This window comes from Lepidochelys kempii, chromosome 2, assembly GCF_965140285.1.
Source record: "Lepidochelys kempii isolate rLepKem1 chromosome 2, rLepKem1.hap1, whole genome shotgun sequence".
Classification (NCBI taxonomy): Eukaryota; Metazoa; Chordata; order Testudines; family Cheloniidae; genus Lepidochelys; species Lepidochelys kempii.
Window position 1 is genome coordinate 55,053,938 of NC_136381.1, and position 25,078 is coordinate 55,079,015.

The window sequence follows — 25,078 nt, forward strand, 5'->3', positions numbered from 1 at the left end:
AGTGTTTTAATGCCCTTCTTTTGAGAAGTCGGGGTTATTTTGGAGGAGACTGAATCCTCAAAGCCCAGCAATGGAATGTCATTGTGATACAAAATGAATGTAAAAAGTAGCACACAAATAGTACTCATGTAAAAATATTAACTAAGTTCACATAATCGGGCTGAGATCAAATGAAATCACACATGTGTGTCAGTCAGTTTGTAACAGAACATCTTAAATTATGTATCAGTTGTGAAGAGCATTTCTTCAGCAGTGCATCATTTTTTGTTCAGTTGGTTAAAATCCCAGGAGTACTGAAAAAGGCAGAAGCTCCTGCTCGTTTTTGTTCCCAACTGGGAGAAGACCCTTTGGTGGTCCTGAGGTTAACACCCTACCCCCCTTCCCACACCTGTCATTCTGAATAGACTTCACAGTCCATGCACACAGACAAATAGGCTGACCTGGCCAGCTAGCTTGACCCTTGGGCAGGAAGAAGATCACATCTGGTTATTAATATTGGGACATTAAAAAATGTAATCTTCAAGGCACTAAGAGAAGCAGGCTTGCAATTATACAGCATGCACTCCATGTCAATCAGAGACCGTGCTAACCTGATCAATGTCTGAGAGTGTTAAAATGATCATCTCTCTGTGACTTCAAGTACAATTTCTCACTATATCTATGAAAAATGATGTAAGAAGTTAGCCCAAAATATTATGTCTTCCGATTATCAGTCCTTATGCTTTATAATGTTTTACTCTGTTCTATAAAAGTTTTACAATGTAAAACATTTGCAGTTGAGAGCGGACATAAATAGGAAAAAAGCCACCCTTCCACAGCTAAGGAAGATACTTGATTAAGCAGAGAGGAATATTTTTAATATTGTCACTTTACTAATAATTTTCCCATTTAATTCTCCTAATATTTTATCATTACCAAAACACTAATTTTATTCTCTCTCTCTGCATATCCCTTGGTTTAAACACACACACACACATTTTATATATTCATGGACACACTTATTATGTGGGTATAAAATGTATGTGTGTGTATATATACATATTGCATACACATACAATTAATTTTATATACTGCAGCCAAGATTTTAAACACCTCAGTTACAATCCTGGGCCCCTTGAAATTACTGAGAGCTTTGACATTTACTTCAACAGGGCCAGAACTTCAGCCTTCATTTTGAAAATACATGGCAAGCTCTTATGGTCATATGTCATGGAGGAGATTTTCACTCCCACAGTGGCTCCTGGACACCAGGTAAGAGGGCTAGAATGGTGTAAATGAGCTCTAATGGAAAATTCCCACAATGCAGAAGCTGAGGAAGACAGTCATAGGCTTTCAAATCCTGGTGTAGGGGTTGTGCCAAGGAGGGGCTAGAATAGGAGGGATGTATCAGATGTGGGGCCACAGGCATTGTGCTGCAGAAATTCTAGGTAATGTTGTTAACCAGAGGCAGCCAGGAAGGGCTGCCAGAATTTAGACAGCCTCCCCACCCCAGGCTACCTAAAGACGCCAAGGACCCACTTCAACACCCAGCACAGCTCAAAATTGGAAGGGCCTCTGTGTGTCCTGGGCTGTGGGTTCTTAGAGGCACAGCACGGAATCTCGTTCCATGTGCTATGGTAGTACACACTATCTATCTTGTAATGTTATCCATGTGATATATAGTTAATCTTGAACCTTTGGCATCCCACTCTGTGCTCACTAAAGGCCTGATCCAAAGTCCACTGTAGTCAACGAGTCTTTCCACTGACTTGACTGCGTTTGGATCAAGTCTCCAAGGACATTTGCTATTGATGCCCCAAATCTAAACAGCTTAAAACAGCTGCCATTATTAATTATTATTATTATTATGTTAAAAACAAACTGCCAGAGAAGTTTTCCTTCTTTTTCCTCAAATGGAGAACTTTCCTCTGAAATTACACTGGGCCTATTCCCAGGATGGGCACCATAGCAGTGATGGGTTAGGCTTGTGATCCTGAAGAGCTGGAAACAGGATTTTATGGAAAGAGGAGATTTTCAGCTTTCCAACAGGATACACAGCAGTTGCTTTTAGCCCTGATATCTCAGTCTTTAAAACTTCAACATTATAATGCATGGAAAAGCTATTATAGGAAAAATTTTAGAGGTTTCTAAAAGGTATTAGTCATAACTTTTCTTTCCCTAGGTATTAATGGAGCTTGGCTTTGTATGTGAAAAAACAGTATCAATACAATTTTAAGAACTCTCTAAAATACTTTCCCTGTAAAATATGCAGCAGTTTCAGACCACATGATGGTTTCCTCTGGGATGGCTGGCACGACTGATTTACTACTTTTAAATAACGGGGCCATCTCAAATACTCGACAAAAAAACCTTTATCCCACATGACATCATAATGTAATTATAAATGCATACATTTATAAATGTTATGCACACATATGAATAAATGTACACACACTGGGGAGAGAGAGAGCAAAAAAATAGCTATTGGCAGGAAGACAGCAAAAAAAGAAATGCGTTTTGGACTTGGAGAAAAAGGAAGATGGCTGGGCATAGAGGTCAGTGTGCAAATGAACATGTAGAGATGTGAGTGAGTGCAAAAGATGAAATTTTGGTGAGGTGGTAAGTACGTGCAGTGTGTAGTGAGCAAATTAGGTTCTAGGAGATAGGGTTGTAGGCAAGGGTGACATTGTGCAAAGCCCTGAAAGTGAGGATAAGGAGCTGGAATTTTGCAGTGAAATTCCATGTTTGAGGGAAGAGAGGAAATATTTCTGTTAGGTTGTTTTTGTGTGTGTGTGAGAAAAAAGACCAGTTATTTGAAAGATGCTTGGAAGTGTGGCATAATCCAGGAGGAGGCAGATTAGTGGCAGAGTGCAGCTGAGGTGGTGCTCAAAAGTACATGGTAAATGTATTTTAGCACATGGTTTCACAATCTCTCACATTGGTATCACTATGTTGTGGCTTATTTTGGGCCATAGTAACATACTTAGTATAAACACAAAATATTTCAAATTATACATTGGTGTAATCAAAATGTGGCTTCAATGAAGAAAAACAAAACCCAACATTTCAACCCATGCAAATTTTTTACGCCCTCTTTTCTTTTCTCTCCCTGTTACTATTCATCAGAACACCAGAAACAAATGGAAAACCCTAAATATAAACTAAGGGAGAGAAACAGAAACAGTAGCCATCACTTTGATTAAGAAATTTCCCAAGTAACAGAACTTTTTGAACTGGATAATCTCTCACAGTAGTGAGAAACCACAGTATTCAAACCACAGAAGTCCCATGCCCCAGCCAATTGAGAGAGCTGAGAAACGCTGTCATTTTGGAAAACTCCCTTGGCCAAATTCATCCCTGATAAAATGTCATTCATATCAGTGGCATTACACCATGGATAGATTTGGCCCTTTCTCTTTCCATTACACTGAACAAAGTTCTTGTTTTAACAGGAAATGAATATTTTTTTTAAAATCCTAAAACAAATCCTACAGAAAACAAAAAAGCAATCAGTTAAAATGTCATGCTGTGGCCTACATCATAATAGAGATGTTTTCTCATGGACTATGATCAAGTCACTGGCAACTGAACATCATCCCTGTGGCACTTAGCAAACAGTCCCCCTGGAAAAGTAACATTAGAAAAGTTTTAAATCTATTTTTAGCTTATTTTAATATGATTTAGCTGCTGGGGCGGGGGGAACCAGCTTCATGTGATCCTCCAGTTCTCTGTAAACCACAGTTTGGGAACCACTGCACTTATAAAGAGTAAAATCCTCTCCACGAACACGGAGCAATTGGGCACTATCCAAGATGAAGGTGGGAGCAGCGAAACCTACCTTCAGTTAGGAGTCAGCATGTAGGACTGCAATGAACCCCATGGTTTGCAACAGTGACCACAGGCTTTCTTTGCTAGCTGTGCAGCACGGTGGGAGCCACTAGACCTGCATTAACACAGCAGACCTGTAATACTGGCACTGCCCAAGTCAGGGCTACCATGGATAGATTTCACTCCAGTAGAAGGAATTGAAGCATGCTTCAGCCACTGTCCTTCCTTCCCCCTCTTCTGACATACCCGCTGCTGCTGGGGGAGGAACGATGTGAGAGTGATTTGGAACTCCCTTACAGCAGAGTATTCCCCAGGAGGGGACTGACAAGAAGTGACCAGTTCTTTTTTTTTCCCCTCAGTGAAACAAAGGGAGCAGAGCAGGGCTTAGAATCTGCCGCCTTGTGACATAAGTGAATACAGATAAAGAATGATCAAATACATTTTTTGTGTAAAAGTTCTGTTTCATGTTTGCTCCAGTGAGTAAAACAGCAGTTTCAAACACAAGCAAACTGCTACGAGTTTTGATTGGCTGCAAACACCCTGTAGAAGTATTAACAAATCTTTAACTAGAGTGGTGAACAGAAAATAAATAGTTATGTACCTTGATTTCCTACCAAAAAGAAAAATCTGGAAAAGATTTTACAGCTATAACTAATTTTATGAAAAAATGCTCAGAGAGTTATTGTTTGTAATACAGCGAAGGACTTAGGTAGTAAATACATACATCTAAAAACATTCACATGCCTCTTTCATTCTGACTGATAAGCTATATTACAGGGTTCAAAAGTAATGTTTCAGTAGCATGAGAGAACAAACAACACGTGACAGTCATGTTGCTCAATGGACTACTGGAAGGCACTCAGATACTGTGGTCGTGAGCATGGTATAAGAATCCATATAGACAGAAAGATATTAATTCATCTGCTGTGTGTGTTTTTATATAGTTTTTCCAGTTCACTATGCTGCATAACTGAAGAGTCTAGTGGTTACTGCAGAGAACCGAGTGACCTTCAACAAACCACAGAAAGCCTGATCTTTGAGTGATGTTGAACACACACAACTTCAGCTGAAGTCAGTGGGAGCTGTGGGTACTCAGCACTTTTGAAATTGAAGAAATTACAGGCCTGATTTTCAGTACTGCTCTATCACTTGTCTGCCTGTGCGTATTGAACATTTGATAAGCAAATACCACACACACCAGTGCAAAGTACTATTGATTTAGTGTATGTACTCATGTATGAGAATCAAGAGTTTCCTGCTTTTCAGTGGTTACTAGTTCATCCTTAATTTCACATTAACATTAGCGGAGGGATCTTGGCATTATAATTTTTGTATTAGATTACTCCACAATATTAACTGAACTACACTGCACATATTTTTTTTATTTCTTCTAAACCTTAATGTGAGAGGTTACCAGTGTCAAGTACTGTGAAGTAAAAAAAATCCCAAATGTTAATGTTGCTTCCACAATGTTTACTCAGGCGCACTGGACATCATATCTGCATTTCACGATATACATTAATAATAATCAATAACATACTAAAGTTTACTATGAACTGCATGAACAGCTATATAAAAGTATGCACTACATGACCTGAGTTTTCAGCCATGCCTCAGCATGCTCCCTTTTATGCAGGGGCAATTTGTGCATGCAGTATTGCATCCATCCTTTTTGCACCAGCAAAATAACTTTCTCGTGCAAATTTGTGTCCCTAGCATTAAGCAGCTAAAAGTTATCCAATTGCCAATATTTGTGCTAATACTTCAGTTAATGATGCAAAAAAATGTGGATGCGCACATCAAGAGAGATCACTGTTTGCATAATGAATCTACATTTTCAATGAGTCACAGTTGCCATGTTAACAGTGTACACAGGAGCACTGACTTACTTACAGCCAGGCCTGGTACGAATGCAAAGTGATCGACATGGGCAAAACCCTGTGCTCTTGCAAAGCTGAATGCAAAATTGGGGTCTTAATTTTTGTAGCTTCTTGACTCAACATTTCATTGTAGTCTAACTTTTTTTATTTTATTATTTTATTATTTTATTTAAGTGTCCTTTTTTTAAAGAAAACAATATCTGAAACTATTTGGCTTGGGGATGTTATAAATTGTGCCTGCTTAAGCCGTAGAATTTAAGCATGCCAGATTCATAGAAGGCATGAATACCTCTCAACAAAAAAGGAGGAGGAATGCAAGAAAAAACAAGAATAGTAAGCTAAATGGCATGGGGCAAGAGGTTACTCAGGCTATGGAGGTAGTCTTCAGAAAATGAAACCTCTAACCCTATTGAAGCCCATATAAATTAAAATAAACTGCAGAAGTAACATGCAAAATGGAAATTAAGAGTACCTGGAAATATGAAAAGTAATACCCAAAAATATAAAGAACAAGTAACAAGAAATTATTTCAGTGTATCAGAAGCAGGAATCTTGCTAGAGATTTGATGAGACTGCTGGATCACCAGGGAACAAACTGACATATTAAAAAGTGACAAATCATCAAAACTGGATGGTATACAACACCCAAAAGTTCTGAAGAAATTTCAGAGTGAAGTGGCTGAGCTGTAACAAAAGTAGGCACTCTCATTAAAATCAACAGCCATACCAAAATTGCGTTCTTATTGAAAAAGAAGTGGGTAGTAGAAAGAAGAAATCCTGGAAATTATAAATTGGCAATTTGGCTTGCCTTATTTCAATACCACATACACTGGATGAAACAATAATTAAAAACAGAATTATAAAAACACATTGCTGATCATGGAAGCATATGTACAAACCAGCACTGCTTACACAGAAGAAAACCATGCATCTCTAATCTACTAGAATTCTTTAAGCATGTCAGCAAAATAGTGGACAAAGGACAACCAGGTGACAATTTATTTGCACTTTCAAAAAATCTTTGGCAAAGTCCTTCACAAAAGGCTATTAGGGAGTTGTGGTGTGAGAGGTGAAGTATGGTCATTGATCAGAAACTGGCAGAGAGTAGGAATAAATGGTGCATTTATACCATGACAGAAGCTTAATAGTTGGGTACCCTAAAATTCCATACTAGGATAGATGTGTTTATTAATGTTCTGAAAAATGGATGAACACTAGGGTGATATCTTGCAGAGGACACAAAATAATTTGGATTAGTCAAAACCAGATAAGGAACAAATCAGGAACTTCAGAAAGAAGCTGAATGGAAAGCACAATAGTAGATGACATTCACTGTTGACAACTGTGAGGTAATACATGTTGGAAAGAATAATTTGAACTACTCATACTCCTTCGTGAGTTCTAAATTAACCGTAACCACACAAGACGACCCAGGATTTGTTGTGGACAGAAAAAAGAGATAGGCAATGGAAGACAAAATAAAGATGTGTAGCTCAATGTGCAGTTATAAAAAAAGCAAATAAGATTTTGGGATGCATAAGGGATAGGATAGGAAAATACTACTCATATTATTGTAATGTTTCCATATACATCAATAGCACACCTTCATCCCGAATAGCATATTTAGTTCTCATCACCCTATTTCAGGAAGGATTTAGCACTTCAGAGATGGGTGATCAAAGACATGCAAAAACTTCCATTAGAAAGAAGATTGAAAAGATTGGGACTGTTTAGTTTATGGAAGAGAAAAACTAACAGGGATATAATGACATATAGACAATAATGAATAGTGTAGATTCATAGATTCATCGACATTAAGGTCAGAAGGGACCATTGTGATCATCTAGTCTGACCTCCTGCACAATGCAGATAGTGGGAGGAGGAGCATCTGTTCTTCCTTTCTTCATGATATAATAACACTGCAATGAATGACATGGATAGGCAACACACTTAAAACTGTTAAAAGGAAATTTTGTTTCTACAACTCCTAATTAACCAGTGGAACTCATCACCACTAGATATCATTGAGGCTTATGGGTTTGTGGCATTCACAAATCAGACATTCATATAAATAAGAACATTCAGAGTTATATGAAGATCAGATTTTAAAAAGTCATAGTGGGGATACACCGTCATGCATTAGGGAGCAAGCCAACTTAAAACTGATTGGGAATAGGTAGAAGTTTCCCTTATGAGCAGCATAACAGGGAACAGAGTAACAGCCATATTAGTCTGTGGTCGCAAAAAGAAAAGGAGTACTTGTGGCACCTTAGAGACTAACCAATTTATTTGAGCATAAGCTTTCGTGAGCTACAGCTCACTTATGAAGCTCACAAAAGCTTATGCTCAAATAAATTGGTTAGTCTCTAAGGTGCCACAAGTACTCCTTTTCTCCTTATGAGCAGGTTATTCCATATTTATCCAGTATGGGGCTTCTTTCACTTTCCTCAGAAGCATCTGGTATTAACCAGTCTAGTTTCAGGATATTGGACTGGATGGACCAGTGATATCATTTGATGTGGTATGACAATTAATATGTACCTAGCTTGTTCGTTCTTTGATCCTGTCTCTTGGCAGCTTTCACCCCCGCTCTATGACTACTACCCTGATGGGGACATTCCTAACAGACCTTATAAAATGCCTAATATTTAGTCTCCAGCACTTACAAGGTTTAGTGACTTTGACAGTGGACCTGGATATGTATCACTGGGGCATCCTTAACGAACATAGCCTGAAAGTGTATTGGAAGCAAATATGGATCAAAATTATACTGCATATTCAGGAAATTGCCTACTTATCATGATCATAACCAATTTTCTCCAAACCTGGCTTGTTTTTTAAATCTCATTGAGATATACAGGCTAAGTTTGAATTTTTTAGCTTTAGCACTTCTTTAGCTCTCAGAGCACTAGATTTCTGACCAGATCAAAGTATTCCCTCCATGCTCAGATCACTCAAACAGCTCCTCCAAAACAGAGAGAGGGGAGAATCGCCTTTGTATTCGGACCAAGCATTGAAAATTTCACCCCCAGAAGAGTATTTCTGAAAAAGTAATGAGAAACTGAGAAAGAGAAATAAGAATGAAAATTGGAATCCTGCCTTTACTGTAGCAGGTGCTACTGCCACTTGCTATGTTATACACACACGTTTGTATAGCGTTACAGCTGGAGACTGTCACACCACCAGTAGCGTGTATACACAAACACACATGGTTTTAAATTCAGTGAATGGCCAGGCACTTTTAAAAACCCTCACCTACATCTTCATCATCTTCCCACCACCTGTCCCAGGTGCGAGAAGTTCATTCTGCAAGAGGCCTGTATTCGTGCAGTGAAACCTTGTTCCTCCCCAACCCTGCTCTTGGACAATGTCTGACTTATTAGAGTTCTCTAGGGTGAGAGCATCTCAGGACCCTGTCTTCACCTCCCTTATCTCAGCAACAACCACTCTAGCAGATTTACATACAGGGAGAATGTGGTAGTGTTCATTAGATCTACTTTCACCAGGCTCATCAAAAGCAGCAAATGGATTAGGAAGCGACTCTCTATCCTCAACTCAGGCCTTGCTGGAAGTCAGCCATCTCTTTCCCACAAGGCCACACTCTACTTTCCCAGCTACTGATTGAGCCTGCCCACTAGTGCTAATAGGGTTACCAGCATGCCAGAGGACAAAAAGGGAGAGTAATTTAATTCCTGTTGAGAAGGCAGACAACAGGCTCGTGGGACAGAGGGAAAGCTCTCTGCAAGGCCCAAGAGCTGAGTGATTTGGGATAAAGGCTTGAACACTGCACTGCGAGATTTCAATGTTTTCTATTACTAGATTACCAAAAACACTTACCAAACTCCTTTCACAAAGATAAATAAGCTTTACAAAGATAAATAAGCTTTATTACCCCATTTTTACAGAGGAGTTAGCTGAAACACAGAGCGGTTAAATCAGTTGCCCCAAGGTCACACAGCAAGTCAGTGGAGAATTCAGCCTATTCTTCTGGATCCTACTTTCAAACCCCTAGACCACAACTGATCTTACAAAGCCAGTACAACTGCTGTAGAATAACAAACTCTCTCCTAGAAAGAAGAACTCACTATATCATGATCCAGTGCAACTGGACTCAGAGGGCCCATGTTCCCTGGAGAGACTGTTACCGATGGGACACCAGTGGAACAGGGAACATGTGGCTGTGTTGCTTCCAGCCTAACTCCCCATGGACAGAGCAGTACACAGGGTTTAATACAAATTCCACTTGTTCAATTTGACAAGCATTCAAATTCACTCTCTGTGAACGAAACATGGTAGCAACATCTGAGCTGCAAGTTCTCTGAAGTCCAACATTGCATAGCCAGAGCCATGGAACTCGGTCTGAAGTCCCCCGGCACCCTGGATTTTGCAGATCCAAACCTGGCCTAGAGATGAAGCTGGTGAAAGGAGGAGTTCGAGCTGCACACATACCTGGCCATGCAGGAGGAAAACAACAGCAGGAAAGTAAAGCTATTTTTTTTACTTGATTGGGGAACAAGGCAGAATGCTCTGCACCTCACTGAAGTTCACCATTGCCTCATACCTCATAGCAGCCCTAGGAGCCCTGGGGACCTGTTTCTTCCCAAAGCAGAATTAAACTGTGGAGTGACACAAGTTCTTCACTAGAGACCAATCCAAAGGAGAGGACATAGACCGCTACGTACCGCCTTACACACAATGGCTATTACATGCTTGACAGAATCCTTTATTCAGGACAGGATAGTCTGTGGCACTTGGGATGCTTAGACATGGGCATGCAGCAGAAGCCTCAAGAGAAAGGATTAAAGCCCTTGGAGGCACAACATATGCAGTGAGACAACAGCAAAGGAGAGCAGGTAGCCAGACCCATAGTGAGATGCATTTGCTCTGTGAGACAGCACGAGTAGGTAAAGGAGACATGCCCTGCACTAAGGCAGCCTTGCAAGAATGTAGTAAGTTGAACCATTTTAGCAGGTTGTGCAAGAGCAAAGGAAAGTCTCAGAAAGATTCAGACATATACAAGGGGGAGAGGGCACATCAGATGGGGATGACGATGTCCCAACTCTCTCCTTGCATCTGGCAGCGTATCAGGTTCAAGCTGTTGGGAGAAGAAAGCAACAAGGGACAACATCAACCTTCGTGCATGCAATGGTGTTAATAGGGAACTACCCTGCGCAACTTGAGCTGCATAATGGGAGCTCCTGCAATGTGATTCCTCAGGGAAACTGGACTCGAACACACCCATTACAAAAAGGAGGCACAATCTAATAATGTGCAATGACAGCATAATGCTCATCCTGTAGGAAAATATGACCTCATAGTAATGCACTGAAAAAATAACAGTGGTGGTGGACAGTCACAACCACAGACCCCTACACATAGCCATACAAGCCCTGGATCTAATTAGGGTTCAGCATCAGAATTTTATAATTTCAATGCACGAAGCAAAAGGGAGGGTCCCGTGGACAATGGAGACAATTTTAAAGCTTATGGGAATGTTTTCAAAGGTGCCAGGTGCCTTGAAGGAAAGCTGCAACTAGAAGTAGATTCCTCAGTGGAACCTGTGTGCTTACCACAAATGAAAATTCCAGTGGTACTGCATAATCCAGTATGCAAGGAGCAGAGCAGGGATATCATAGCACCTATAGAGGCCAGTATAGCCTTGGTAAGTAGCATGGCGGTGGTAAAGAAGCCATCAGGCAAATTATTCATCTGAATAGACCCAAAACCCTGAACTGGGAATTGAAAAGATCCCACTATCCACAGCCCACAATTGATGTTATCTTGGAAGAACTTAAGAAAGCCAGAATCTTTATGGACTGTGATGTGAGATACATAAACCTGGAGAAAGAGTCCAGCTTGCTGAGAACTTGGCAACACCATTTGGTATCTGCAGATAGGTGCACATGCTAATGGGCATAAGTCCAGCACCTGAGGTGTTCCAGAGAAGACTCACCCACGTACTGGAAAGGCTGCCTGGGGTAAAATTAATTGCAAATGATATCCTCATTCTAAGTGAAGGGAGCAATGATCCAGAAACTGAATGAGACCATGACAGAAAATGACAAACTACTTTACAGCGAGGCAGGGACAAGAACATAAAACTCAACCCAGCAAAATTTTGACTCAAATAGTGAGATGAGAAACATTGGACATCTGCTCACAGCAAAGAAACTGAAAGCAGATCCCAACAAGATCAAGGAAGTCAGAAACATACGAGTTCCAGTTGATGTAAAAGACACCTCAGAGGAATGATAAATTTTCTGTGCAAGTTCTGTCCACACCAAGCTCCAATAGAAGAACCCATATGTCAGCTCACGAGGCAGGATGTTGAGTGGAACTCAGCAGGCCTCCAACCACAAGCATTTGACATGCTGAAGCAAATGATAATGGATGCCCCTGTCCAGCAGTACTACCAGCTAGGAGAGCCACTGATGCTCCAGTGTGATACATTGGACAAAGGATTGGGTGTAGCTCTTTTTCAGGAGAAGCTAGTCATGTATGCCGGGAGAGCCCTGTCAGAGACTGAACTTGGACACATCCAAATAGAAAATGAGCTTCTGGTTGTGGTATCTGGAGTGGAGCAATTCCATTAGTACACCTATAGCCATCCAGTAATAGAGCAATTAGACCACAAACTCCTGGGGACAATCATCTCAAAGCTCTTTCTGAGTGCCCCAAAGAGATTGCAGCACATGTTGATGTACCTCCAGCACTATCAGGGAGAGATCAGATATTGTACAAGAGAATTACTGGTTTTAGCTGACACCCTGAGCAGAACATATATACCCAGCATCAGCGAGCTGGAGGAAGGGGATCAGAACACTTAATCCATTAACATGCTGCACTGTCTCCCAGTTTCAACAGAAAAGCTGATGGAAATCAAAGAAGCTATGGAAAAGGACATCCAACTACAAGCAGTCAAGAGAGTGATACTAACAGGGTGGCCAGAAGATGAGAGCCAAATACTGGTAGGCACAGAACCATATTTTAAAATTAAAGATGAGCTGAGTGGATGGAATCCTATTTGGAATACAGAGAGCTGTTGTCCCCCAACTCCACATTCTGTAAAGATGTCATCCAAAAAATACATGACTCACACCTGGGCACTGACAGCTCATTTAGACAGATTGGAGAGTGTGTTTATTAGATGGGAATGAATACAGAACTCTGCTTCTTGATAGAAGGATGTTGCACTTGTCAATCATGTGACAATTACCAGCAGAAAGAGATTCTTACCACATGAACTGCCCATCCCATCATGGCAAAGGTGGTAGCAGACTTATTGACCTTCAAGGAAAAGCAGTAGCTGATTACAGTGCACTACTATTATCAGTGCACTATTCAAATTTTTGGTAGTTTGATGCCCTGCCTGATATAAGAAGCAAGCTGGTGACTGGCAAACTGAAAGCCTGCTTTCTAGACAGTGTATTTGCTGACAAAGGATGCCAATTTGCCTTGGAAGAATTCAAGGAATTTGCACAATACCTTCTCCCCAGCATACCCATAGAGTAATAGTAAGGTGAAATCAACTGTGAAAAAGCTAAGAGACGGTTTCACAAGGCTGTCTCTTGTGGTTCAGACCCTTTGTTAGCATTTTTGGCACACAGAAATACTCCATCACAGGGATGCCAAAACAGTCCTGCACAGACACTGATGAGACAAAGGACCAAAACCCTGATACCAATAAGGGGGAGATCTGTTGCAGTCAGAAAGAAGGGGACACTGCCGAAATGAGATGGCCAACAATCCGAGAAAGCAGACACTAAAGTAGGTCAGCCAAGAACCTATGGGCTCTGGAGAAAGGCACTCCTGTGATGATCCAGGCATTGGAGAGACAGCAAAAGTAGTCGACTAAAGGGGTCATGAAAGGTGCAGGAGCATCCAAGTCAGATGAAGTCACTATGCACAAGGGACAAGTGATCCAAAGGAAAAGAGGCACTTACAAGCTAGTGGATAAACACCCACAAGGAGCCTATGGTGATCATCACAGAACAGAGACACAGAGAGCCATCTGGAAGCCAACTCCACAAGAAGGGAGGAGACTGCACAGAGTGTGAGTTTACTAGACTTATGACAGGGAGACAGACATAGATCAATCCCAGTGACTCTTTAACTAGCTAAGTCTGTGATAAAGACAACTCGGCCATGTGCTAGCAATCTCTGGCCAAAGAGACGTGGGGTGGGGTCTGGGCATCAATTATTTGTTATTGTTTATATTAAAATGTTTGTAAACAGAGATGTATCACGATCGGTGGAACAGGAGTCAGAGGGCCCATGTTCGCTGGAGGGACAGTTACACTATTGAGGGGACACCAGAAAACTAGGGAATGTAGGGAGTTAGGCTGGAAGCAACTTAGCTGCATGGACAGAGCAGTGGACAGGATTTAATAAAGTTCCACTTGTGTAGCTTAGCCTGCATTCAGTTTCACTGTTTGCGAATGAAACACTCTTGCAAAATGCTAAATCTCATTTGTTTAAAGGCAGAAGTTTCACAATTCATGAGGATTTTTTTCAAATTGCTTAAACACTTGAGTTCCACACATGAAGCAAACTCAAGCATTGTAAAGTTACTTATGACATTTGCGCTAAGAATATAAGAGCAGTCATATTGGGTAAGACCAATAGACCATCTAGCACAGTGTCCTGTCATCTGCTAGTGCCAGATGCTTCAGAGGGAATGAACAGAACAGGGAAATTTTCAGTGATCCATCCCATTGTCCACTCCCAGCTTCTGGCAGTCAGAGGTTTAGGGACACCCAGAGCACGGATTGGGTCCCTGATCATCTTGCCTGTCTTGGCTTGATGGACCCATCCTCCATTAATTTATCTAATTATTTTTCAAACCCAGTTATACCTTTGGCCTTCACAACATCTTCTGGCAATGAGCTCCACTGGATGACTGTGCATTGTGTGAAGTACTTCCTTTTGTTTGTTTTAAACCTGTTGTTTTAAACCTGTATGAAACCTCAACTTCATTTGGTGACCCCTAGTTCTTCTATTATGAAAAGGAGTAAACACTTCCATAGTCACTTTCTCCACAACACTCATGACTTTATAGACCTCTATCATATCCCCCCTTAGTCATCTCTTTTCTAAGATGAACAGTCCCAGTCTTTTTAATCTCTCCTCTGCTACAGGAAATGGCAGCGGAACAGGAGGACATTCACAATGGGTCCAATTCATTATGGCCTATGCCCTCCACATCCCTCTTCTTCAGGTAAACAACATACTGATGCAAAGGGCCTGTACATCAGGTACAAAGCTGTCTTTGCAGGAGCACCAGAGGGAGGAGAGGGTTTCAGGGGCTGTTTCAGAGCAGCCCAAGGGCAGAAAGGCCTGAGAAGAATGGATTCCAGGGCAAGAGACAACAGGGACAGAGAAAACATGGGATGATCCATAAGGGCCAAATAAAGCAGGAGCATAACTCAGAGAACTTTCAGGTGGCTCTGACTTGTGGTGGGTGGTTACAGTAGCACCTGACAGAACCTGAATGTAGGTGGTGCAAGCAGCCTGCTCTGTCCCTGTGCAGGGCTCAATCTGGCCTGATCCATCTGTGGAGCCATACAGGGATGACATTGTGTCTGTACAGTGACTATCTACAGGACACTAACTTGGTGAAATCATTTTAAAATGTTTTTGTGGTACGTGGATTCAGGCACACGAGTGCTGATTCTACATGAGCCAATTCAGATATATCCCACTAGGATCCTGACTTCCTCTCGGGTCAAAGGCTTTGAATCATGGATGTACCTGTACCTTCACAGACCCTTGCTGTTTGGCCTTTTGGTCACAGTTTCAATTGTCCTCATTTCCAGTCCTTCAGTAGCTATGCATACATGGAGCACTTAACTGCAAATGTCAAAGAGCGCTTACAAAACAGTAACTGGCAAATCCTCCTCCCCAAGATACTTAAAGATGCGCCTCTCGGAAGCAGAGCAACCCTTTCACACGCTCCCATCACAGCAGGCCTGAGGAGCTGGAATAGTGCGATCTTCCTTAGATTTAGTTCTGAATCTGCTAACAATAGAACCATCAAGCTACTGATAGTTAGGAGAGTACTTTCTTCATTAGCAAACTTGGCATGTATTGCCCATGTCTACTTACCCACTAGGAAAGGTATACCTGGTATTAGCACTACCCCTGAATTTAAACATAGGGACTATAAGATCCTACCAATAGTATCTGACAGTGTGTGAACTTGGGCAACTTGCAACTTTTCAGTACTCCATGACCACAACACTTTCCTACCTTTGTAAAGCAGTTTGGAGATACTGGGGTGACACATTATTAAGGGCCTGATCCAAAGCCCACTGAAATCAATGGAAAGACTCCCATTGCCCTCAAGGGGCGGAGGACCAGGACCTACAAGTACAGAGTATTACAGTAGCTGCTTGGTAGCCCTTCTTATAGCTAAGGTTTCAGAACAGTTTCAGTTATATCCCTATGTTTAAGTGATCAGCACTTTCTGAAACAGCCATCTTTTGAACTGTCTCTGCCTGAAGATTTTTTTTTTCCCCAGAAAGTTTGGGCACAAACCATCCCTGAGCTCCAGCAAAAGTAGGGGGAGTGAGCATCCACTCTATCCCTAAGGCTGGGGCAGTGTGTTCCTCTCCCCATACTCAGCACAGAGAGTGGTTAGCATATATTCCTGCTCCATTTGTGGTGACTTTCAGGGAGCACACGGACTAAAACTGGGACAGCCCATTAAATGGAGATTGTTGTGGGAAAGGAGCTAGTCTAGCACACCCTCCCCCCCGCCAACCCTTGGGTAACTGCCTATGGGCCAATCACAATGCAATCCTTACAAGCTTTACTTGTATTAAGAACAAAACTGACCATATTCAAATACAACAGTTTCAAACAGAGAAAGGATGGCTCTTTAATCAGATCAGTTCAGCCAATACGGTAGATCAAATATTCATTCTTGAAACAAGATTATAAATATATAATCAGTTATGGCTCCCATGAACAATGCCCAGTTTAGCAGGGAGAATAGAAATGCTCACACTTCTTCTACCTGATCAAAAAACAAACAAACAAACAAACAAAAAACAGTTTTTCTCTGTTTTTGTTGTTGCTGTGGCAGATGCCCCAGGCTTGGGAATTCACTCACTTCATCATTCTGGGACTACCTTTGCTCCATTTTCATCTCCTTCAATGCCCCCTGCCTCTAAAAGCTAAAGATTATCTTAATACCTTACCTCCCACAGGGAGGATAGCACATGAAGCTTCCCCTGAGGCCATGTTAGATGATGCTTTATGTATCTGTGGGCTGTAAAACAGCAAGGCTGGCTCCATCCCTCCGGAGACCAAGTGTGTCATTTCTATGACATGCTTCTTCTTGGCAGTCCACAAAGGGAAGGTCCCAGGGTTCTTATTGAATCTAAGCTTTCTTTATATATTAGCATGAAAACCTACCACTTCACCACTGAGTCACTCTGTGCTATTTCACTGTGTGGAGTCTCCTGTTCCAAGAGACCCTGATATTCTATGATTCTACATTCTATCCTGAGACACAAAAATTATAACCTGCCTGCTCTAACATATTAATGGAAAATCTAGATGAAGTTTACATACTTACTGTAATATCCAGAATTATTATTTTATAACCATTCAGGTTCACTTAGGGTATTCTCCTAAATGCCCATCGTCTCCTACAATGTGCTGAATTCCTGCTAAATCCAATAGGAAGTGGTGTATTGGAGCACCTGGCAGCATCAGGCTCTTTGACAGTCTTATTTACAAAAATTAAGAACTATTATGCTAGTATGGGCAAAAATAAGTGTGTAAAAAATTACCAGAATAATTACCTAGACAGTCACTCTCACACACACAGTCCTGCACATTTTAGAAATCTCAGGGCTTAATCCTAGTAGGCACAATAGTATGCCCCATCATTACTCCCCATCCTGGCACTTAAACAGGATGGGTAGTTAAACAAATGTGTGGGCTAGTGGAGGGTTCCTCAGGTTGTGGGAAGATGCGCCCTCCCTAACAACAGGCAACTAACCCCAACTCCAGATCGGAGGCTGACAGTAAGAAGCTAATACCTATGGAGAGGGTTTCATCATATTAGATCTCCCTTGACCCCAGTGTTTTAGTTTTAGCTGTTAAAATAGGGTTAAATTTGGGAGTGGGTTGGTAAACATTAGAATGTGAGGTACAGTAGCTAACACCAATCAAAACCAAAAAGTAGTTAAACGTGACAAAAAAATCTACATTGTGAAGCTGATGAGGAGAGGCTAAGTCCATAATTGTAATGTACTTCTGTACATACCTATATATGTACTGTACAGTGCATCCCTGTTTTGGACCCCAGTCAGAAATAATTACATACATTTCCAAAATAACTTGTAGGCACACAAAACAGCTACTATGCAGACATTTTGTGTGTCCCGCATACAGAGTAAGTAGGGTTGATCCCTTACACGTTGCCTTTTCTATCTCTATTATGCTCACATTTCCTGCTCTCCATGAGGGGTGAGCAGAGAATGCTTCACTGAGCAGCCACCTTCACAATGGAAGTGGTGCCTAAGTGGCCTAGCACAGGTTATGGTCAAGGTGTAGCCTTGCAGGACCAGGCTCAGATTGAGGCTGGTCTACACTATCACAGTAAATCGATCTAAGTTACATTATTTCAGTTAAGTGAATAACATAACTGAAGTCGATGCAGCTAGATCCACTTACCATGGTCTCTACGCTGCGCTGTGTCAACAGGAGATGCTCTCCTGCTGACTTCCCTTATGCTTCTCAGGGAGACAGAGTACAGAATCAATGGGAGAGTGCTCTCCCATCAATTTAACGTGTCTTTACCAGACCCGCTAAATCAACACCACTTCATCGATCGCAGCAGTGCTGATTTAGCCAGTAGCGTAGACATGGCCTGAGTTTCGTAGGAAGTGCAGGGGATGCACTAAGCAATCATTTGAGTGTCTTTTCTGAAACCAGTGCTTTACTGAAACCTGAACACTGTATTGGTGTGATATTTGGAGGGCACTGCAGGCAAATCTGAAAAATCAGGCAACATATGTACACATACTGAAAAATGTTTTTTTATATATTTATATATATTAGAAATAATAGTTTCATGGGCAGGACTAAATTTCTTTCATTAATTTAAAGCAAAAAAGTGATTTAAAATTACTATTTGGCTCATAACAACTTGGTCATTTTAATCAATGTACTTATCTATTAAGTATATATAGTATGCATACATATATTAGTCTACTACACAAAGTATTTTTCAATGTTTATTTTTTCTTTGTACATGTGAGTACAATAATTTGGATTACAATTACTAAAAAAAAAAAAACCTATCTATAGGAATTAAATTTCATACAGCATTTCAACCCTGGCATGAACATAAATCTGAAATTGATATAAAAAGTGAAATATTTTCCATAGTGAGGTTTGTGTTTAGCAACAGAAAAGAATAAACTTTTGTTTATCACTGAAAACAATTTTCTTCACCTACACAAATGACTAGAAGAAGATTAAGCAAAACATGTTTTGGTTCCTCAGATGTACAGACATTCCAATTTTCTTTTGCACAATGATTTTTATGCAAATAAGTGCCGCACAATCTCCTGACCTCTTTTACCATCATACCGGAACAATGACAGTTCAATAATTGGAATGGCACATATCTGGGATGTTTGATTTTAAATTACAAAGTTGATGCAGGTCTATTGAAATGAAAATAATGTGACTTTGTGTTAATTCCAAACTGATGAAAGTATCATCATTTCATGCCAAACAAAATAAAGCAAACTGAGTGATCGAGATTGTTGGCCCATTTCGAATCTACCCTTCCCATCATTTCATCTCCCCCTCCTCCCAGTTTTTAATTCGTAAGACTGATGCTTTCATCCATAACAAGGATAATGAGAAAACCCAAGTGATGTTCCTTGGGGGACTGTTACGCTAAAAGTTACCTAAGGACTATATCCCATTTGTGCCTCCTTGCTCATGATAGAGACGAGGAATGCATTCAATATCTCTGTCTGATTTAAAATCCCAATATGCAAACAGTATTATGGAATCCAGACAGGCTATTCTGCTTCACTGATGACAGATGCAGGGAAAGCTAAAATACTTAAACTTTTGACTTTGAACTGGAAGAGAAGTGGACACCTTGCTTTAAAAAAGCATAGAAGTACAACCCCAGCTGAAAAGCAGGTGCTGCATGGCATTTGTATTTCCTCCAGAGGCTGCTAGCTAGCAAGACCACTCAGCTGACCATGAAAATTCTTGGCCCTAAGTGACCCAAGAATAGACTATAAATCCATCCTATAAAATATAGTAAAAGCCCCATTTGTTCTCCCATCCTTTCAATACGTGATGTTATACATTTGTGATTATCTCATTTTATTGGATTCTTCAGAAACCTGTTTATGCTCATTTGTGAGCAAAACAAAGACTCATTGTAACCTCTTTTTTAAATAAGTTTGAAGGTCAAAGGAAAGGGCACTCCTTTTAAAACTGTTATATGCAGGCAATGATTTTGTGTGTAATACGGAGATGCATTTCAGCAAAGGGGTTGGAGTTTTAGTGAATTACACATTTAAGACACAATAGTTCTGCATTAGCAGTGTAAGAAATTCCTGTTGAATTACATATATTTGACAACTAGATACAAATATTGGTTTTCAATCTTTACTTATAATCTTAACTAAAACAGAGGGGGCCAGATATTTAGCTGGTATAAGTGGAACTGTACTGATTTATACCAGTTGAGGGATTGACCCCTAGTTTTTTAGGGGAATCTCTCATACATAATCTGTAAACTCTGTCATCTTAGTTTAATTATAATTAAAAATAGTATAATTAAAATATCTTCCTTTCAGTGTTCTGACAGTGAAAGAATTATGCAAATCTACCAAAACATAGTTAAGGAATTAAAAGGGACAATTAGCTCTACCCGTGTTAAAAAAAATTAGAATGCTACCTTAGGCAGTGAAGACAAGACTTTTTCAAAGACAGTTTGGCTGATATTTTTTATAGATTCAAAGTAAAGTTTTATGGTAAAAAATGAATATAGCTTTGTTTGTTTCCTCAGTCATCATTAGCAATAGACATAAAGGTATTCTGTTTTTGAGCCCATATGGAAAGATCATCAACACTTTCTGCTTCTGGGTCCTTTGCCAAAATACCATATCCCACATGCCTTCTACCTTAAAACATAAAAGAATAGGTGTTGTTCTGGTCAAATAACAAAATAATTTTTACTAGCATACGTCTAATGTTAAAGCTGCCTAAATCCTGCCAAAGACATTAAAACACCATCTGTAAAACAGATTTTCATTAAACTGATCAGTTTAAAGTTAAGCAGCTAGGCAGATGATGCTTTTGAGCTAACCTTTAACCTTTAACCTGCTTAAACTGGAATTAGGTCACTCTCTTCTTTCGGGTAATACCCTTGCTGTTTCAGAACACGAGAGGTAAAGTGATCTATTCAAATTGAACTGACAATCATAGCATGAATAGTGTTATGAATCAATATTTTGTCAATAAAGAGAAAAGCAAAGTAGTTTCCACACAGCTGAGTATTTGTCTGCTAACTGCTGCTTGTCAAGTTCCCTTAAAATCTAAACAACTATACATGTGAAATAATGGGAGGTAAATATGCCATAAAATACATTTCTCAATGAAGATATTACCCAGTAATTAAACACAGACAATTTTGGAAGACTAGTTTTAGCATTTTCTTCTGAAATTACAAAGTCGTCTGGCTAGCTCTAGACTATTTTTGTTAACATCTCAGTTAATTAGTATTCCTCATCAACCAATACAATGGGGCAACTAATTTTACTGCTTACATATCAAAATTACTTCAAAACTACTTTATGTATGCCAAGTATGATTTACACAGTACATCATAAGATATCTTACTGAGATACAAAATGGCTTCCTTAGAGCAGTTATAATTATAGTTATGTTACATCAACAATGATCACTGTGCTACCTCAGCTTTCTAAATCTGCAGAAGTTTAACTCTTACTCCTGCAGAATGGAAACGCACTTTGTTGCTACACAGTCGTATTCTTTTCCTTGTAAAGTTATTGAACACTTCTTGATAGATACAGCAAAGAATTTACAAGTCTTCTGTGGTTTAATTTTCTAACACCAAGCTTAATAATTCCAAATGTACATCTTTTAGAACTTTATTTAGCCCAAACTGAGTTCGTTCAAGGCAAAATCTATCTTTATTCTGGTTCCTAGCAGTCACATTACTAAAACCACTTGAATACTGTGATACTGGAAAGAGTGGCTTTTGGGGGGTTGGGGGTGGAGAGTAGATGAGTTAATAACTTACAAAACAGCTAAAGGTTTTACTTTGCCACATTTAGAATTTAATTTTAAAAGTGCCTAAAATTATACAGCTTCAGCAGAGAAGCTCTGATGTTCCTAATAGCTTTAAAAGCTATGGTTACAAAGACCTCTCCATTTATTCCATCAACAGTTAAGCCCAGAACGAAACATCAAGCTATTATAGCAACATTTATAAAAAGAAAAAACTCACAAGCAATAGTATTTAAATAAAGATTATAAGTGACTAAAATAAAAAACCAACAACTTTGAGGGCTTGAGAAAACAAAGAAACAAAATCCTAGTGCTTTTTTCTATGCTCCCGTATGGTTCTAGTGTTAAAGTTTCTTATTACTAAACCACATTCATAGCATCTTAATTTTAAAAGAGTTAGAGAAGCTACTTGAATATAAAACACAATTTGAGAAAATTCTATATCACCCCAAGACAAATGTCTATTATTCATATAAATTCATGTTTTTTCCTAGGTACTCTAAAAGTTCATCTGAGGTACCAAGAGAGAAAAAGTTCAAAACGGCTTGCTTACAACTGCTTATCAACTGCTTCACCTGGACTTGACTAAACTATTAGTTCTGCCAGCTGGTAACTTTACAGACTTGAAACATATCATGCAATTCCACCCTAAAGCCTGATTGCACATCCACCACAAATAGTTGCTTGGGGGATGTGCAAGAAGCTGCGGGATCAGTACCATTATGTATTATTTTAAACAAAATGAAACAAGAATGTTTTGATCCATAGGAACCTGTGCCAGTATTGCCAACCCCAAGCATTTAAAAATATCTAAGTTGGGCCCCCAAAAATCATGAGACTAGCTGAAAAATCATGAGATTTCTTTTTATTCTTTTTACTGGGTTCTTTTTATTACTTCTACTTTTTGAGCCTTTGGGGTTCAAGTTTTCAAAGCTATTCTCTGCAATCAAGAGGGAGGAGGTAGAAACTTTCTTAAAAAAACAAAACTCTCACTTCCTCACATGACTCCAGGGACTGCTGCTTCAATAAATACATCGAATGCCAGGAGACTCGTGATGCAATCACAAGAATTGGCAACACTGATTATTCTCCCCTCTGTGTGCTTTTGTAACTCCTTGAAGCTCTAATGGTGGATTAATCCCAGTGCAAAGGAGCCACATAAGGCCCTGACTCTGGTGATGTTTAGGGTCTTGTGCAGGCCCTCTGCGCTGTGATAAATTTCACCCTAAATGGTTCAGGTCCAGGCTACTTTAAAGACTGCCACTTTTCTTGTACTTCACTGAATCAGATACGATCAGCTAAACTGCTCAGACTAACAAACGAAAAGTTGAAAAAGGAGTGGATGTGTGGCAAGGCATTTTCAATGAGGAGACCTAGAATCTGAAACTCATTCCCTTTTCTTTGTCCTTAAGACTCTGAATTTGCTGTCCTGAAGGACATGCTGCAAAGCCAAATTTATTCGGTCAGGAATTCTCCAGGGAAGGCGGGTTGCACTGATGAAGGGGGGCAGTGTCAGTTTGAGTGGACTGCTAGTTTTGACTGATTAGTTTTGAGCCTTGGGTCCAATTTCTGTCTTGTAAATCTGCATATATGCCAAGGGATAAAAAAAGTTAAAGCACCTAAGTGATTTAGGAGTCTAAGTCCCATTTTTAAAAGCGACTCCAGCAATTTGGAACTTTTGAAAATGGAACTGAGGAACTTCTGAAATATTTTCCCTATATCTATTGATGGGTGCATTTTAAATTAAATTAATAACAATAGTTAGAGTTACGGGAGGACGATATGGACCCCATAGTGTTATTAACGCATATGTAAGGTCTTCATTTTGTCTGCAGTATAAACCACTGACATTACAGCCATCATGTTAAAAATGCCTTTTCTATTTATTTATTTTTTTTACCAGTATACACTGTATTAAAGAGGCAAGATAGGTCAGGTAATATCAATACCACCTTCTGTTGGTCCAATAAAAGATATCACCTCACCCACCTTGTCTCGCTAATATCCTATGACCAACATGACTTTCATGGCACTGCATACGCTGTGTTAATTCAAAAACTAGCATTTAAACTTGGCCAAAATCCAATGAAATATTATTTCTTGCCTAAACTAAAGATCTGCTGGTTTTTCCTCCATTCTTTGTATGTGTATAAATTTTCAATACGATTAGAAAAACAGCATAGGTACTGTAATCCGCCGTTGACTCCTGATAGTTTAGTTATCACAAATTTCTAGTATAAATCAATAGGTAACACTTGCAAAATGGATTTTCTAATCACATTTAGAGCTTGTTACAGTGACTAATGGTTTGCAATATTTTCTGAATTTTAATATCCTCCAGACAAAGTTTTTAATAAGTTACTAAGTTATTCATCTTGGAAATGAATGTGTTACATTTTGTACACGAACCAACACAATCAAGCCAGTCCAGTAAACATACTGTAGAAAATAAATTACCCAGTAATTAGGGTTTGGAAAAATAAATGCTGTTCATCACTCCCACATATTCATTACATCTTCATAGTTTTTTCCAGTAAAGATAAAAATATATTTGCCATTCTACTAACATATTTATCTACACCACACCCTTTCATGTTTGTGAAAATCATTACTAGCTTGGAAAAGCAAGGCAGACAAAAGGAGGACAGTGTTTACATTTGAATACTCTTGGCAATAATGTGGCGTGTGCATATGTTGACTGTAATATAAAATAGTGTGGCTATGGTTGAAAACAAATTTCTATGCCAGAAAACCATCTCTTTCCCTATACAGGGCATGGAATATTCATTATTTTCTGTGGCTTAAAAAATGTCTACAATGAAAATGTAGCTGACAAAGGTGGTTAGAATCATAAAATAGATTTAAAATCCCTGTAGCCATACATTATATGGTAATGTTATTTTTGATTTAGGGATTTAGTGATGCATTTTGTGTTCAAATCAAGTGAAAACTAAATGGGGCATAGGGTAAATCTATAAAATTCTCCAGGTGCAGTACTTCTTGCCTACACAGAAAATTTTGTATTGTTTGATTATAAATTTATTCAATAACCATTTAATTTGCTGATTAATCATCGTCTCGTTCTGGTA

At 39.6% G+C, this 25,078-nt stretch overlaps 1 protein-coding gene across 2 annotated transcripts in view; it reads right to left on the minus strand.

Annotated features, from left to right (window-relative positions):
* Positions 1-25,078, minus strand: part of ZFHX4 (zinc finger homeobox 4) — a 173,867-nt gene that overhangs the window by 120,292 nt on the left and 28,497 nt on the right. The window lies entirely within an intron of this gene.